Source organism: Balaenoptera borealis, assembly GCF_965194805.1.
Source record: "Balaenoptera borealis genome assembly, chromosome: 11".
Classification (NCBI taxonomy): domain Eukaryota; kingdom Metazoa; phylum Chordata; class Mammalia; order Artiodactyla; family Balaenopteridae; genus Balaenoptera; species Balaenoptera borealis.
The window spans coordinates 50,474,534-50,492,198 of NC_138868.1; the positions used below are offsets into that span (position 1 = coordinate 50,474,534).

General features: G+C 46.1%; 1 long non-coding RNA gene and 1 pseudogene across 2 annotated transcripts in view; one reads left to right on the top strand and one right to left on the bottom strand.

The window, feature by feature from the left end:
- LOC309605083 (RNA polymerase II subunit A C-terminal domain phosphatase SSU72 like protein 3 pseudogene) overlaps window positions 1-17,665 on the bottom strand; it is a 57,564-nt pseudogene that overhangs the window by 24,825 nt on the left and 15,074 nt on the right. The gene's annotated exons all lie outside the window — the stretch shown is intronic.
- LOC309605098 lies at window positions 346-12,355 on the top strand. The gene is made up of 2 exons (XR_014231228.1): window positions 346-9,461; window positions 9,533-12,355. It is a non-coding gene; the product is annotated as an uncharacterized lncRNA (long non-coding RNA).

The following is a 17,665-nucleotide window of genomic DNA, read 5'->3' on the forward strand; positions in this document are numbered from 1 at the left end:
GGCCTAGTGCTCGCGGGCGCGCCGCCAGCCCGGCGGTTCAAGACGCCGCTAGTCTCCCCCGGGCCTAGTCAGCGCGCGGCGGGTCCGCTGTTTGCGAGGTGGCCTGGCTCCCCGGGGCCGGGGCGGCGGCGGCCGGCCGGGTAGAGCTAACGAGCCCCGCGGGAGCGCGGCAGCCAGAGAAGCTCGGCCTTAGCAACCTGGCTGGACGAAGCCGCCAGAGGCCGTCTCCTAGCAACGCAGACGCCGGCTTCAGAGCTTCCGCAGCTTCCCACTAGGCGTGTCCATCGCTGCCCCCGGCTGTACACCGGGAGCCCTCCCATACCGCCCCCCTCCCCCGGCCCCCCGGCTCGGCTGCCACCGAGGACTAGGCTGGGGACCCCGGTGCACTCTCCCTCGCCCCACCAAAACCGATGACCCTAAAAGGGAAAGTCTGTGGCGCCCTCAGCCCTCAGCTGGAGCTGTGTGGGTGCTCTAGCCATACTCATGAAATTGAAGGGGCTCGGGAGCTACTTGCTAACCTCCCTGAGCTCTGCTTATTTGAATGGGGGTAATAGGGTTCCTGTATCGATAATGCGCATACTGCCCATTTACCATTAGCCAGGAATTATGCTGGGTGCATTGTTACGCCAGTTACCTCGTTTAGTCTTCATACCAACGCTGACGGGACCTGTCAGATGTGTACCGTTATTTCCATTTCACAGATAGGAACACTGAGGCCTAGGATCACAATGACTTGACCAGAAGGCACACAGCCAGGAAGTGACTCAAAGCCAAAGTTCTTTACTCCAGTGTTTTCATGTGTCTTCCAGGCCTCACAACCCACACAGATGCTCCTCAGAGCAAGGGATTCCATGGCCCAATAATTTGGAGAAACACTGGATACTGTATCTCCCTCTGCTTTTGTGGAGGCTGACAATGCATTTTAGTGAATTAGAGCCTCTCAGAGAAGAAAACTGTTTGCCTTGGTTTAATTCAGTGTTTTCCAAACTAAGTTGAACAGAAAACCTCTTCTTTAAAAGACACTCTTGGCATCCTGTGGAACTGTGTTGCATGAAATACACTTTGGAACACACTTGCCTCCTTGTTCGCCAATGAAAGGATAGATGTGGAAGTTCCTAGAAAGTGACACTGAAAAGTGCTTGTAGAGCTATGAGGGCACGGATTATTATTATTGTTATTGTTATCATCATCATGTGCTTCATTATTTTTTAAGGATTCTGTTTGTGGCCTTCTGGCCACTCTGTAGTGCTGGATAATAATAATAACTAACATTTACTGAGCATTTCCTATGTACCAAGCACTGCTCTAAGTGCTCTGTATGTATTAACTAACTTATATCTTACAATTATCCAGGTGTTATCCCCACCTGGCAGAAAAAAAGGGGGGGGGGCATGAGACCATGATGATTAAGTAAGTAAGAGTTGTAAAATTCTTAGAAAAAAGCACTTGGAATTACTACAAGCATTTGCTATTATCATTATTCCTATTTTACAGAGGAGGAAACTGAGGCACAGAAAAATTAAGTATCTTGCTCTAGGTCACACTGGTAGTGAGTGGATTGAAACCCAGGCAGCCTGGGGGCAGGGCCTCTGCTGGTAACCACTATACAGTCTGCCTCTCTGCCAGAGGTGGAGGGGACACCCTGGATCTGGGCCCTCATCAGCAAAGCCAGCATTGCCTGTGACAGCATCTCTTCTCTATCTAGGGCCACATCCCCCATCCTGCCCATCCCATCTGCCTGTCATAACCACCACCACAAGCTCCCTCATGGGAGAAGAAAGGGGACAAGACTTGGGGTTAGACAACACTGGATTGGACCCCAGCCTCACTGTTTACTGACTGGGATCTTAGACAAGTAACTTAACCATCAATTTTCTCTTCAGTGAAAAGAGAGCACCATGTCATTGCTAATTATTAGAGAAATGCAAATCAAAACTACAATGAGGTACCACCTCACACCAGTCAGAATGGCCATCATTTAAAAGTCTACAAAAAACAAATGCTGGAGAGGGTGTGGAGAAAAGGGTACCCTCCTACACTGTTGGTGGGAATGTAAATTGGTGCAGCCACTATGGAAAACAGTATGGAGGTTCCTCAAAAAACTAAAAACAGAGTTACCACATGACCCAGCAATCCCACTCCTAGGCATATACCCAGAGAAAACTATAATTCAAAAAGATACATGTACCCCAATATTCGTAGCAGCACTATTTACAATAGCCAAGACATGGAAACAACCTAAACGTCCATCAACAGAAGAATGGATAAAGAAGATGTGGTACATATATACAATGGAATACTACTCAGCCATAAAAAAGAATGAAATAATGCCATTTGCAGCAACATGGATGGACCAAGATATTATCATACTAAGTGAAGTAAGTCAGAAAGAGGAAGACAAATACCCTGTATCACTTATATGTGGAATCTAAAACATGACACAAATCAACCTATCTATGAAACAGAAACAGACTCACAGACATAGAGAACAGACTTGTGGTAGGGGAGTGGGGAGAGAATGGATTGGGAGTTTGGGATTAGCAGATACAAACTATTATATACAGAATGGATGAACAATAAGGTCCTACTGTATAGCACAGGGAACTATATTCAATATCCTGTAATAAACCATAATGGAAAAGAATATAGAAAAGAATATACATATATGTGTATAACTGAATCACTTTGCTGTACAGGAGAAATTAACACAACATTGTAAATAACTATACGTCAATAAAATAATGTTTTTAAAAAAGAGAGAGCACCATCTACCTCACAGGTTTGTGTGAGGATGGACTGAGATAATGGATATAAAGCACTTAGCACAGGGCCCGACCTAGTCTAAGCACTCAATAAATGATGGCCCCTTCCACCTCTTCTGGGAAGACTTCCCTGACTGTGTGTGCCTCTCTCCACCCCCAGGCGGGTCAAGACCTCTCTGCTGTGTCCCTGGCTTATCCCCACCTCAGCCTGCCACACCTCCTGGTCTTGAAATTATGGTTTTATTTCACAAAATTGAGCCCAAAATGTCAGTCTCATTCACAGCTATATCCCCAGGGCCTAGCACACCAAGCTCAGCACATAGTAGGAGCCCAATTTTTTTATTTTTTATTAATTTTTACTGGAGTATGGTTGCTTTACAATGTTGTGTTAGCCTCCACTGTACAACAAAATGCATCAGCCATACACGCACAGATATCCCCTCCCTTTTGGACTTCCCTCCCATTTAGGTTACCACAGTGCATTAGGTAGAGTTCCCTGTGCTATACAGTATGTTCCCATCAGTTGTCTATTTTATACATAGTATCAATAATGTATATGTGTCAATCCCAGTCTCCCAATTCCTCCCTCCCCACCCCTTTCCCCTTTGGTATCCATGCATTTGTTCTCTACATCTATGTCTCTATTTCTGCTTTTCAAATAAGATCATATATACCATTTTTCTAGATTTCACATATATGTGTTATTATACGATATTTGCTTTTCTCTTTCTGACTTACTTCACTCTGTATAACACTCTCTAGGTCCAACCACATCTCTACGAATGACCCAATTTCATTCCTTTTTATGGCTGAGTAATATTCCATTGTATATATGTACCACATCTTCTTTATCCATTCCTCTGTTGATGGACATTAAGGTTGCTTCCATGTCCTGGCCATTGTAAATAGTGCTGCTATGAACATTGGGGTGCATGTGGTTTTTTTAATTATGGTTTTCTCTGGGTATATGCCCAGTAGTGGGATTGCTGGATCATATGGTAATTCTATTTTTAGTTTTTTAAGGAATCTCCATAATGTTTTCCATAGTAGCTGTATCAATTTACATTCCCACCAACAGCGTATGAGGTTTCCCTTTTCAGTAGGAACCCAATTAATGTTTGCTGACTTAATGATTGAATTATAACAAGAGATATAGCTAATATTAATTGAGAACCCACTGTGCACTAGGCCCCGTTCCAAATATTTTACAGTTTCTAACTCATTTAATACAACAACCATTTGAAGCAAGCACTATTGTTTTCCCATTTGAGAAAACGGACACAGAGATGTGTCTGATAAATGTGGAGATAGAATCTGAACCCAGGACTTCCCTGGTGGCACAGTGGTTAAGAATCTGCCAGCCAATGCAGGGGACACGGGTTGGAGCCCTGGTCCGGGAAGACCCCACATGCCGCGGAGCAACTAAGCCTGTGCGCTGCAACTACTGAGCCTGCGCGCCTAGAGCCCGTGCTCTGCAACAAGAGAAGCTACCACAATGAGAAGCCCGCGCACTGCAAGAAAGAGTAGCCCCCGTTGCTGCAACTAGAGAAAGCCCACGCGCAGCAACAAAGACCCAACACAGCCAAAAATTAATTAATTAATTAATTAATTTTAAAAAAAAAAAGAATCTGAACCCAGTCAGTCTGGCTTTAGAGCCTGTAAGCTAAACCACAATAAACAAGTGAACAGATGGATGCCTACCTACCCGCATGGTTGCTGAGAAGGCCAAAAGATACTAAAAGTCCTACATGTGCACAGAGGTTTATTGTTATGAGTTCCCAGAAAAGGAAGGAATCCCTGGTTCAAGACCTGCTCCTCCCAGGCCTCGGTTTCCCCATCTATGAAATAAGGGTTGGACTTATTATGTATCAAGGCTCTTACACTCATGATGGTGCTTGTCTGCAGGCCTAGAAGGCAAGAAAGAAGAGCGGGAAAGGGAGGTTGGGCCAAGAGAAACCTAGAAACAGCACAAGAGCTTGGTGGGCCCAGCCCGGAGCAGAGGGCAGGCCAGGGGCCAGCAGAGCAGGGAGGGGCCCCACTGCTGCCTCTGTGAGCACCCAGGTCAGAGGTGGCTTAATTCAGCTAGGAGCGGGGGTCAGGGTCAAGGTCCCAGCCAGGCTACTGTGATAATAATAACTAAGGGCAATAATGACCATTCACAGGGAGCCAGCACTTTACAGTTTGCATTATCTCACCTGGGTCTCATGCCAACCCTGTGATTATTACCCCTGAGAACTAAGGCCTAGAGAGGACTAGGTCTTGCCCAGGGTCACACAGCGGCTCAGCATCTAGACCCCGCATGACCCATCTTGTTGACTGATCAATTTAAATTGCAATAAGCCATATTCCAGAAATTGCTCTGGCTCTTTAAGGAGGAAGTGAGCAGGACCCAGGTGGCATGGCTGGACCAGAGTCAAGTGAAAGAAGTAGCCTTTTCCACTCATTAAAAGTTTGGCCAGGCAAGCAAAGTGGGCACGTGTGGGCAGGCAGAGCTCCTTGGGGCTCAGGCCACCGCTGGACCCAGCGTCAGGCTCAGGCTGCTGTAACTGGGCCCCACGTGTCCTGCTGAGCCTTTGTCCCACGGGCAGGCTCACAGGCCACCAAGGTCCAGCTCATTATGGCCTAATTGGTGGCAAATCACTCAGCCAACCTCAGGGACGCAGAGTGATGAGCTCAGAGTGAGAAAAGTTTGAGCCGCCAAAACTTTCTCCGCAGTGGCCCAAACTTTCCCAGCCCTTGGGGGCACCGAGGTCCCTGTTGGTGCCCAGGTTTCTCCAAGATGCCCAGGCCCAGGTGCACCACTGATACACTGCTGTCACGCTGGGGCTGGTATAACCCTCAGTTGTAGCCTGGTTGTCTGAGGCACCTCCCGGCTCCCCAGAGCCTCATGGATGCCCTCAGTCTGGGGAGGGTTGCCCTAGCTCTGTCCTCCACTCGCCCACCCCATCCCAGGACAGTTGGTGGGACAGCACACCCTCCACACCCGGGGAGCAGGGTCTGGGCCCTCCCCCGAGCCGAGAACTACATCCCTGACGGGGAAGAGATGTCTGGCAGTCAACATGACCATGGGCCTCCCAACCCCAAGGCAGTTCACAGAGGACCTCCCCCTGTTAGCCCATTTTTCCTCACACCAGCCTCAGGAGAGAGGCAGGAAGGGTGATGTAAAGATGATGACAGTGGCAAACAAAAGGTCACTATCTCAGAGCTAAACATCTTCTACGCATCAGCCCATGTACCCTTCAGATAAGCCCCATGAGGTGGGAATTAGTATCCCTATTTCATAGATAAGTAAGCTGAGACTCAGAGATATTAAGTTCACCCACCTCATACAAGCTTTCCCTGTATGAACGTACTAGCTTTGAAGTGAGACTAATTTGGGCTCAAATCCCTGCCATTTAACCAGCTGTGTAAACTTATGTACGTTATCTAACTTCTCTGAGTCTTTGTTTCTTCATCTGTAAATTGGGGAGGTCATATCTGTTTCATGGGATTGTGAGGTTAAAGACAACGTACGTAAACTGCCAATCACTGTCCTGGCCCAGGGTAAACATTCATTAAATGACTGATTGCTCGGTGGAATGAAAAAAGCACAGGATTTGGAGCCAGCAATTCAAAAAATATGTTTGCCCCCTTGATCTGTGCCAGGCTCTGTCCCAGGCTCTAGAGTTTGCAGTGTCAGTTAGAGGCTCTCCCTGCCCTCCCCAAGCTGGATGAGACCAGGAAATAAGTGCACTGGGAGGGGAGGACAGCTCAGAGGTCAGTCTGAGATGTTACTTGGCCTCTCCAAGCCCAGTTTTATCATTTGTTAAATGAGATACCTTCCCCGAAGGGTTATCATGAGAGCTGGGTGCCATGACGAAGGTGAGCATGGTCGGTAGATTCTAGAGCCGTAAAGAAATATCCCTACTGTTCCACAGATGAGGAAGCTGAGGTCCGGGGACCTCCCATCATTACCCAAGGTCACCCAGCTGGTGGCGGCCAAGCCCAGAATGAATCCCAGGGTTTTTCTACCCAGACAATGCTCGACACCCTGGCAGGAATGGGAGCCTTCCTCAGCCTTCCACCTCCAGACTTCCTGGCCAGCAGGCGAGATGTGTGGGGCAGATCCTACCTCTTCCCAGGGGCTCACAGTTGCGGGTCAGTAAGACAAGCAGGAGATACTCAAAATACATGAGGAAAGCGAACACAGCCTGGGGGCATCCAGAGGGAGTGAGGGCTGACAGCTGCCTCCACTATCTCTCTGTGCTCAGACATATACCTGTGAGCTCCAGGACCCTCCCTCCTCTGCTTCCTTTGCCCCCAGATAACCCCACAATTTATGCAGAAGCAGAGAGCCTGCTATAGACACACGACTTCAAAACGTGTCCCACAGCCCCCTTCCAATCAGATGGGGGCCCCACAGTCTCTCTGAGAGAGAAAATCTCATGCGCCCTCCACTCTCTGCCCCTTAGGAAAGGTCTGAGCTCAGTGTGATGGGTCATCACGATGGACCAGGGCTGGGCCTGAATAGCTCTGACCTCTGTTCCCCTGCAGGACTTGATCCTAGGTGAAAGCAGAAGGGAGCTGGGCTTGGGACTTTCTCAGGCCCCTGAATCATTGGTGGCCACAGACTTCCCCTTCCAGAAGAACCAAACCTGCAGGAGAAGTCGGAGACTATGGGGGAGGGAGGAGGCTGAGGATCTGGAAGGGAAGGCCTGAGGAGGTGACCCAGGTTGGTCCCAGGTCCCCTGGGGGAGATTTGGAGAGAGCTGAGGATGCGCGCACGTGTGCACACACACACACACACACACACACACACACACATTAAATGTGGAAACAAGCAGCAGTGGGGTTAGAGTCAGACAGCCCAAGTTCAGGTCCCAGCTCTGCCACTTACAGGCTGCATGGCTTTGGACAAGTGTGTGACCTTTACCGGTTTCCTTCTCTATAAAATGTGGAGGCCAACCACACACGGGTTGTGAGGATTAGAGAGAAAGTCTTAGCCAATATTTATAGAGTCCACACTGTGTTAGTAACTGTGCTGAATAAGTTACAGACGTTACCTCATTTGATCCTTAGAACATCACTGCGAGGCTTTGCTTGTTCACAGCTCTACACTACACCTAGCCTACTGGGTGCTCAATAAATATGTATTGAATGAATGAGTGAATGAAGATGGGATTGGTGTTATTATTATACCCATTTTTCAGGAGAGCACACTGAGGCTCAAAAAGAGAGCAGGCAACTTGCTAGGGCCACACAGAGCCAGGTCTCCTGTCCCAGGCCCTGACACCGGTGTGTTCTGACTGACTCAGGCTCACAGGGAGGGGGCTGTGTGCACCAGGAATGTCCAAGGATGAGGCATCTCTAACTAGCCCTGCCAGGCACAGAATACTCTTTCCCCCAGGCACAGACTCTGCAGCACAGGCCTGAATCGAAGCAGCCTCTGCCTGACATGGTGCTTGGGTGCCACCTTGTGGCTATTGTGGGAAGTGCAGGCTGCACCTGGCCTGGCCAGAAGGCCTCACCGCGCGGAGGAAGGTCAGCCCGGCACGCAGAGAGCTGTCAGTCCACAGATCCTGGGCAAGGTCCCCAGCCCTGACATGGATAGGGAAGGACAGGCTGCTCCAAAAGCTTCTCTCAGAGACCAAAGGGCACCTAGAGCCAAATAATTTGTTTATGGCTAGGTCAGGCAGAGATAGGGGGCAGGTGGTGCTCATGTGTCTAGCAGGGGCCTGTGGCCTCTGACTTTCTGGACCACCAACCCCAGATGGCCCCTCACTTGCCCGTCTCACAAGCCACACACACAGGGGCCATATCAGGCCACTTGCCAGATTTCCCACTGGCAACAGGCCTGAGGTCTTTGGGTCTACAGCCTGGTTTCTTAGGACTGGGGTGCTCAGCCCAAATGACCCTCAGAGTGGAGAGTTCCCTCTCCTTCCTTATGAATATGAGGCCCACAGGGGGATGGGCCCTGGCCAGGTAGGCCCAGAACCCAGGCCTCCAGACTGTCAAACCAGTGGATTCTCAATAAGGACCCCCTTTTCCTACAAACAGCAGAGCAAGTACTGAGATTCAGGCACACATTCATTCAATCTGAGACCTGCCCTTGTGGACTGACAGTCTATAGAGTGCCTCCTTCCCATTTCCCATTCTTGCAGGAGACGGGGGCTACCACCAGCCTGGACCAGGTCAGGCATCTTATGGGTCTGGGGATCAGAACCAGACTTGACTTCAAGTCCCAACTCTGCCACTTACTAATGCCGAGGCTTGGCCAATAGAAACCTCTCTGAGACTCAGTTTCTTCATCTGTAAAATGGGGTTAATGATTACCACCTTGCAAGGGGTTGTTTTAAATGAGATATGACATGTAACACCCCAGGTACGAGACCTGGCCAGGGCAGGAGCTAGTTGAATGAGCTACTCCTGCCCTCTAGCCCCCGGCCAGCCAGGGGAGGGGTCCCTGAGAGAGCTTAGAGGAGGCTGAAGCACTCCAGCCACAACTGATAAAAGTAGCCAAAGACAGACCCCAGGCTTAGGCAAATCAGGTCTGACCCTTCAGAGTCAGGCAGCTGGTGTCCCATCTTCCTCAGGCCCAGGCATTCTTCCTTTGGGCTCAAAGATGGACCCACAGGTGAGTCTGCTGACAAGGCTGTGCCTGGTATAGGGAACCATCCTGGCTGGAGGTCTGCCCCCACCCCCTGCTCTGCCCCCTACTCTGTGCTGAAAGACTGCTAGTCAGGCCCCTCTCTCTAGCCAAAGCAGGGTGGGCCCCAGAAGCCTCTCTGGAGAGACCAGCCTGCTCCCTGCAGAGGAGAAGATTTAAGAGCTGCTCCATTGGGAAAGGAAGCCCTCTCTCCTAGGCCAAGGCCCACTGACCTGCCACCCTTGGAAGGTTTCCCCCGCCCCTTCCCAAGAGGAGGAGCTACGTGTGGAGAGGCCAGGGGTCTGCCTGAGGGGACAGAGAGCCATCTTCAAGACTGGACACAGCAAGGTGAGCAAGAGGAGGGAAACTGGGCTAGTCCTGGTCCATGCCCATCACACATGGAGAGAACCTACCACAACATCCCCAGTACTGAGGGGACCTCCAGCTCCCCAGCAACCAGAGTGGGCTCAGGAGCCAGGAGGAGCCAGGGGACCAGCTCCAGGCCCCGTTCTGTTACCAAGCAGCTGCAAGACTGCTGGCTCCAAGCCTCAGCTCCCTCAGCCATAAAGTGGTGCCTCCTACCTCCCAGGTGTGATGGGGAAATCAAATCAGTTGAGGAACATGAAAGAGGGTAGATCTTATGTTAGGTGTTAGGTTACACCACAAAAAATAATTATAATAAGTAAATAAATAGGCAGGAGGAAACTTTTGGAGGTGATGATATGTTTATGGCATAGATTGTGGTGATGGTGTCATGGGTATATACAATCAACCCTTGAACAACACAGGCCTTAGAGGTACACACCCTCTGCACAGATGAAAATACATGAAAAACTTATAGTCGGCCCTCTGTACCCACGGTTCTACACCTGTGAATTCAACCAACTGCAGATTGTGTCATACTGTGGTATTTACTATTGAAAAAAAAAATCCACATATAAGCAGACCCATGCAGTTCAAACCTATGTTGTTCAAGGGTCAATTGTATTTATCACCAAATTCATCTGGTTAAACACATTAAATATGTACAGCTTTTTGTATGTCAATCATAACTCCATAAAGTGGTTTAAAAAAAAACAAACAGCTATCTCAATCCTGAGGAAAAAGAACAAAGCAGGAGGCATAACCCTCCTGCTGGGGACTTCAGCCAATACTACAAAGATACACTAATCAAAACAGCATGGTATTGGCACAAAAACAGACATACGGATCAATGGAACAAAATAGAGAGCCCAGAAATAAACCCACACACCTATGGTCAATTAATCTTTGACAAAGGAGGCAAGAGTATACAATGGAGAAAAGACAGTCTCTTCAGCAAGTGGTATTGGGAAAGTTGGACAGTCACATATAAATCAATGAAGTTAGAACACACCCTCACACCATACACAAAAATAAACTCAAAATGGTTTAAAGAGGGAATTTCCTGGCAGTCCAGTGGTTAGGACTTGGTGCTTTCACTGCCGAGGGCCCAGGTTCAATCCCTGGTTGGGGAACTAACATCCCACAAGCCGCACAGTGCGGCCAAAAAAAAAAAAAGGTTTAAAGACTTAAATATAAGACATGACATCATAAAACTCCTAGAAGAGAACATAGGCAAAACATTCTCTGACGTAAATCGTACCAATGTTTTCTTATGTCAATCTCCCATGGCAATAGAAATAAAAGCAAAAATAAACAAATGGGACCTAATCAAACTTATAAGCTTTCGTACAGCAAAGGAAACCATAAACAAAACGAAAAGACAACCCTCAGAATGGGAGGTAATATTTGCAAATGATGCGACCAACAAGGGCTTAATTTCCAAAAATATACAAACAGCTCAAAAAATTCAATAACAAAAAAACAAACAACCCAATTGAAAAATGAGCAGAAGACCTAAATAGACATTTCTCCAAAAACATACATATGGCCAACAGACACGTGAAAAGGTGCTCAACATCACTAATTATTAGAAAAATTCAAATCAAAACTACAATGAGGTATCAGCTCACATCGGTCAGAATGGCCATTATTTCAAAGTCTACAAATAACAAATGCTGGAGAGGGTGTGGAGAAAAGGGAACACTCCTACACTGTTGGTGAGAATGTAAATTGGTGCATCCATTATGGAAAACAGTACAGAGGTTCCCCAAAAAACTAAAAATAGAGCTACCATATGATCCAGCTGTCCCACTCCTGGGCATATATCTGGAGAAAAACATGGTTCAAAAGGATACATGTAGGGACTTCCCTGGTGGCACAGTGGTTAAGAATCTGCCTGCCAATTCAGGGGACACGGGTTCAAGCCCTGGTCCAGGAAGATCCCACATGCCACGGAGCATCTAAGCACGGTCGTCACAACTACTGAGCCTGTGCTCTAGAGCCTGCATGTCACAGCTACTGAAGCCCACATGCCTAGAGCCTATGCTCCACAACAAGAGAAGCCATCGCAATGAGAAGCCCACGTACTGCAACAAAGAGTAGCCCCCACTCACCGCAACTAGAGAAAGCCCGCATGCAGCCAAAAAATAAATAAATAAATAAATAAATAAAAGGATACATGCACCCCAATGTTCATTGCAGTGCTGTTTACAATAGCCAAGACATGAAAGCAACCTAAATGTCCATCAACAGACGAATGAATAAAGAAGATGTGGTACATATATACAATAGAATATTAGCCATTAAAAAGAACGAAATAATGCCATTTGCAGCAAACATGGATGGACCTGCAGATTATCATACTAAGTGAAGTTAAGTCAGACGGAGAAAGACAGATATCATATGATATCGCTTATATGCTGAATCTTTAAAAAAAAAATGATACAAATGAACTTAGTTACAAAACAGAAACAGACTCACAGACTTAGAGAACGAACTTATGGTATCCAGGGGGAAGGGTGAGGGGAGGGATAGATTGGGAGTTTGGGATTGACATATACACTCTGCTATATTTAAAATAGATAACCAACAAGGACCTACTGTATAGCACAGGGAACTCTGCTCAATATTCTGTAAAAACCTAAATGGGAAAAGAATTTGAAAAAGAATAGATATATGTATATGTATAACTGAATCACTTTGCTGTACACCTGAAACTAACACAACATTGTTAATCAACTATGCTCCAATATAAAATAAAATAAATTTTTAATAAAATAATTTTTAATTAAAAAAATGAAAAATAAAGTATGACAGGACTTCCCAGGTGGTTCAGTGGGTAAGACTCCACATTCCCAATGCAGGGGGCCCGGATTCGATCCCTGGTCGGGGAACTAGATCCCACATGCATGCTGCAACTAAGAGTGCACATGCTGCAACTAGAAGGTCCTATGTGCTGCAACTAAGACCCAGAGCAGAGAAAATAAATATATAAATAAATAAATATCTTAAAAAAAAAAGAATTCCTAGAAATGTTTATTTAAAAAAAAATGACACAAATGAACCTATCTACAAAACAGACTCACAGACATAGAAAACAGACTTGTGGTTGCCAAGTGGGAGGGGGTGGGGGAGAGTTGGATTGGGAGTTTTGGACTAGCAGATGCAAACCATTATATACAGGATGGATAAAAAACAAGGTCCTACTGTATAGCACAGGGAACTGTATTCAATATCCTGTGATAAACCACAATGGAAAAAGTATGAAAAATAATATATATATACATATATATATATATATATATATATATATATATATATATAACTGAATCACTTTGCTGTACAGCAGAAATTAGCACAACATTGTTAATCAACTATACTTGAATAAAACAAATTTTTTTTAAAAAAGATTTCTTTTTTTAAGTAATCAATTTTTAATTGATTTTTTTTGAATTTTTGAATTTTATTTTATTTATTTTTTTATATAACCTGCTCTCCTCTTCTCCAGGCCAACTTACATCCCAAGTTTTCCATCAGTTCTCTTTCAAAGTAACATGTAAGGAGTATAGCAGATATTATTGATGGGGTTGGGGGGATATTTCTTGATTTTTCTTAGGAAGAACATGGGGTGGGGGACAGATGAGGAGAATAAACAAGCATGTTTACAATGTCCCTGGGAACAGGAGAGTGCAATAGCACGGAAGTCATCCTTCCCAGGCTTTGAGTGTACAAGGAGAGAAGCACAAAGAGGGCAGCACCGGGGCTGACAGACGAGTTGTGGTCTTCCAAGGATTTTGGAGGGAACATGTTCTCCTCCCTGCGGGTGGGAATAGCCCTCACCTTCAGGGCACTCTTGGTCTAAGTATATACTCGGTACTAGCACTCTGCTGTTCCACCACTCTCCTTCTCTAGCAGACAGAAACAGTCAAGTTTCCAAAGAAGCCCAATAAATGTTTCTTGATTAAATTCAGTGACATATCATAACCCTAGAGAAAATACTAGGGAGGCAGAAGCAATTCTCTCCATTCTAAGGTGGCTACTCATTTCTGAGTCAGCCACTGCTCTGTCCCATGACTGTCCAAAGCACCCAGATATGATTTCAAAATACAACAGAATGTCTCCTAATGCTCTCCATAGAGTCCCTCACGTCCTTGCCTTCATCTTCACCACTAGCGCCTGAGGACACTGTTCAACATGGAGCAAAGAGCATGGGTGTTAGAGTCCATTAGGTGTCGGTTTAAAACCCAGCTATGCCTGAAGGTTGAGCTGCTTGGTAGGCATGATGAACAGAGAACAAATGCAGACCTACAGAAGAAAATATTAGCACAGCAAGCCCTCTCTGAGCCCTGCTTGCAGCTTCACTGTTCTAAAGGTGAGGGGAAGTTTTCACAGAACTAGAAGCCACAAACCAAAATGATCACCTGGGATTTTATCTCACTCTCTCCTAGTTCCACCTTCAGAGTATCAGTTAAATTGCCCTAACATCTTCTCTAAAGAGAAAACCATTCTGAAGATATAAATGGTCCCCTAACAAGTTCTACCAGTCAGGGTCCAGTCAGGAAATCAGAAGCCACACTAGGTATTTCAACAGAGAATTTAATGTAAGGAATTAGACAGGAGGTAGAGACTTGAAAAGGCAAAAAGAAAACCCTGAGGTAACACATGGGTAGCAGGAGCAGCTACCACCCCCAGGGTTCAAGGAACAAAGGGAAGAGGTTGAGATGGTCAGGACCTAGAAACTTGGAGAAGAAGCATCACAGAGCTGAAACTCGGGCTTCTGAGCAGAAGGTGCTGCAAGGACGCTGCTGGTACCTTAGGAACTCATAGGAAGGGCTGTGTACAGCGGGGACACAGATTTATGAGAAGGAGGTGCTTTTTGGTTAGTGTTGTACCTTTGGAGCTCAGAGCCCCATGAGACGGGGATGCAGACCTCTTGGTGGGCTGGGGACTGCCCAGAAGGTGCTGGTACCTCTGAGGGGATACAATGAGGCTGGATCTGGGAGAGCCCAGAGAAGTTATAAACTGAAACCGATCGCAGTTGCCAGAGCAAAGGTCTGTTGGTGGTGATACTGACGGGAATAATAAGCAAACAGGAAGGACCCAGTCCATTCTGCCTTCCTCCTTCTTTCCAATAACCCTCAAGTATCCATCGTTAGAGTAATACAAACTAATGCCTGCCCGAATAAGAAGTAATTTGCAGAGTCCTAACCCCACCATAACAAAGCTGAGTATAGAAGGTCGAGTTTGGGGTGAGACACAATAGCTTCACAACTTTGAAACTGTTGCAAAAAATGTTTCATAGAAAAAGAGAAAATGAGAATATTGCATGGGGTTGGCCTGACGTGACCATTTTGCAAGTGAGCCGAGAAGAACTCTGGTCTGTTTCTTATATATTTTATACACATTGAAAGGGGACCATGAAAGGCTCCCTTTACATTTTGTTCAGCCAGGAAAATAGGCATACTGTCTAGGATATTCCCACAATAGCTCCTGTAACAGATATTGCAGTGACAGCAAGTGACTTTGTTACCAAGGCTGTTGCCCCAGAATCATACCCCTGCCCCTCCCTTGAACGGAAACCAATTACTGTTATCTAAGTTTCGGGAGGAAGCTGCAAAGAGAAAAAACAAGAACGGGTTAGAACCAACTAGGCCCAAGATGGCGGAAGATTCGACTTCCAGGAGACCTTGAGTCTCTTTATACACTCATTGTAATGCATAAGCTTGCTGAATGACACACCCACCGGCGCTGTGACAGTTGACAATCTCCATGACAACAACAGAAAAAGCCCATACAAGGACAGAAAAGGAGAGTTGTCTCAGTTCCAGGTTCTCCCCTGTTCTCAGATAACTCATGAATATTCCTCCCACTCTTTGTAACTCCCTCCATTTTATCTCAAGCTTCCTGTATATTTGGTGTTTCCACCGAATTAGGTTAAGCTGACTTGCAAATTAGGTTCCAGCTTCTCCATTCTTTGCCATTGAATAAAACTTGTGCTGCTCCAGTTACTGGCTGTGCAAATCCAACTGGAAAAAGAACCTCCCTGGCCGAGACAAGGGGTCTCACATGGGCTAGGACTCCAGCGCGGGTCAAGTCAACCAATTCGGTAACAACTTGTCTTGGTGAAAGGGAGATTAGCAGATCTTGACAAAGTGTCTGTTTCTTCTTGCCGTCTTGCACATCTGCCATCCCCAAGAGAACATTCTCAGGTTAATTTGCAAAAGGATGAAAAATACATGGAGCAGAGCCGAGTCACCCTAGTTATCCCAGCCAAGGCCAGCCAACAGCCATAACGTGAGCAAGTCCAGTCAAAATCAACAGAGCAGCCTGGTCAACCAACAAGATGGGAGCAATAAATTCCTGCTGATGTCTGTGTGCCACTGAGGGTTCGCAATAGTTTGTTACATGGCAATTTTGTCGCAATAGACAAGTGAAACAGATAGTGGTAGCAGGAGCAGGGTGCTGTATAACAAAAATCTAAAATATGTGGCGTTGGCCTGAGACTGATCAGAGGACTAAGGCAAGAAAAGCAGAGAGGAAACTCTGATTCTGAGCTAAGCCATGGGATTTTCTTTGGCCAAGGGGATGTTAGCAAAGCTGATACAGGCAAAGGCTCAAAAAAGTGCCTGGGTATTGACAAAGAATCTTTGCTTGACCAAACTCTGGTCAGGCTCCTGAACCTTCTCCTAGGCCCATCTGTGCACTTCCTTGTAAAATCCAGTTTCAGCAAGAACCCTGCTAAGTCAGTTTAACTAGAATCCTTCACCCTCAATATCTGATCCAGTTCCTCAGCCTCTACCATCCCTCAGGTAATGTCTGATCACCTGGCCTGTCCTCGAGCAAAGAATCCTGGTAGGTCACTTTAGCCCAAATCCCCTGACCCTTATTGTTTCCTCTTAGTAATTCTCTATCCATTGACACCCCCTCCTGTTTCTTATCTATAAATTCCCACTTGACCATGTCGTGTTTGTAATTGAGCCTGGTTCTATACTGAGGTCTCTCTTCTACTGTTGACATAGTTTTGAAGAAAATCTGTTTTTACCTCTTTAACTACTATCCAGCTCTGGTTTTTCTTCTATAGTATTTCTACTTATGCTCTTGCATCTCTGCCGTAACTGTGAGAGCGTGCTTGGGCTAGCCTGCTGGAGGAACAAAAGATGCATAGCTGAGTTGCCCCAACCATCCCACCCAATGCTAACCTAGATAAGCTTATAGCCAGCCAACTCCTAGACGTGTAAGCCCAGCCAGTCGCCCGAGCCACCTAGCCGACCACCCCAAGTGTGCGAACAATAAACGCTTACAGTAAATACATGCCATTGATTTTCTGTGACTGCTCGTTATGCAGCAATTTTGTGATGAGATAACTGACAAAATGACTAAACAATGGTTTATACATATTATGTCTACAATAAATATTTGCCTTTTCCCCATATCCCACTATAGTAATATATGTTGGATAAATGTCTTTTTAACTGCTTAACAATGTGTTCTGTAAGGGTAGAAACTGCATTTTAAAGATATCAGAGTAAGGTAGTAAGAAAACATTATTCTTTTAATAGGGAAGTCATTGTTTGTTAGAGAAAATACATTGACAGTTGCTTGAAGGTAGAAGGTGTTAACAGTGAGGGGATAGTGCCAATAAAAGGAATCAAGGATGCCTGGGGAAATGGCTGAGTCAGTGTTGGGGTATGGAAAATGGAAGATGATCTAGATTCTCTTATAGTGCCAGAAAGCAATGGAGAAAACTGCAGTCTCTTAAACAAATGATAGATGTTAACATCACCAGTAATGGCACAAAGTGGTATCATATATCTTCCGAAATGATGTACTGAGAAGGGCACAATACCACTTTTGTGGTATTCTTGCAAAAATATATATATAACTTGAATTAAATCAAGAGGAAACATGAAACAGA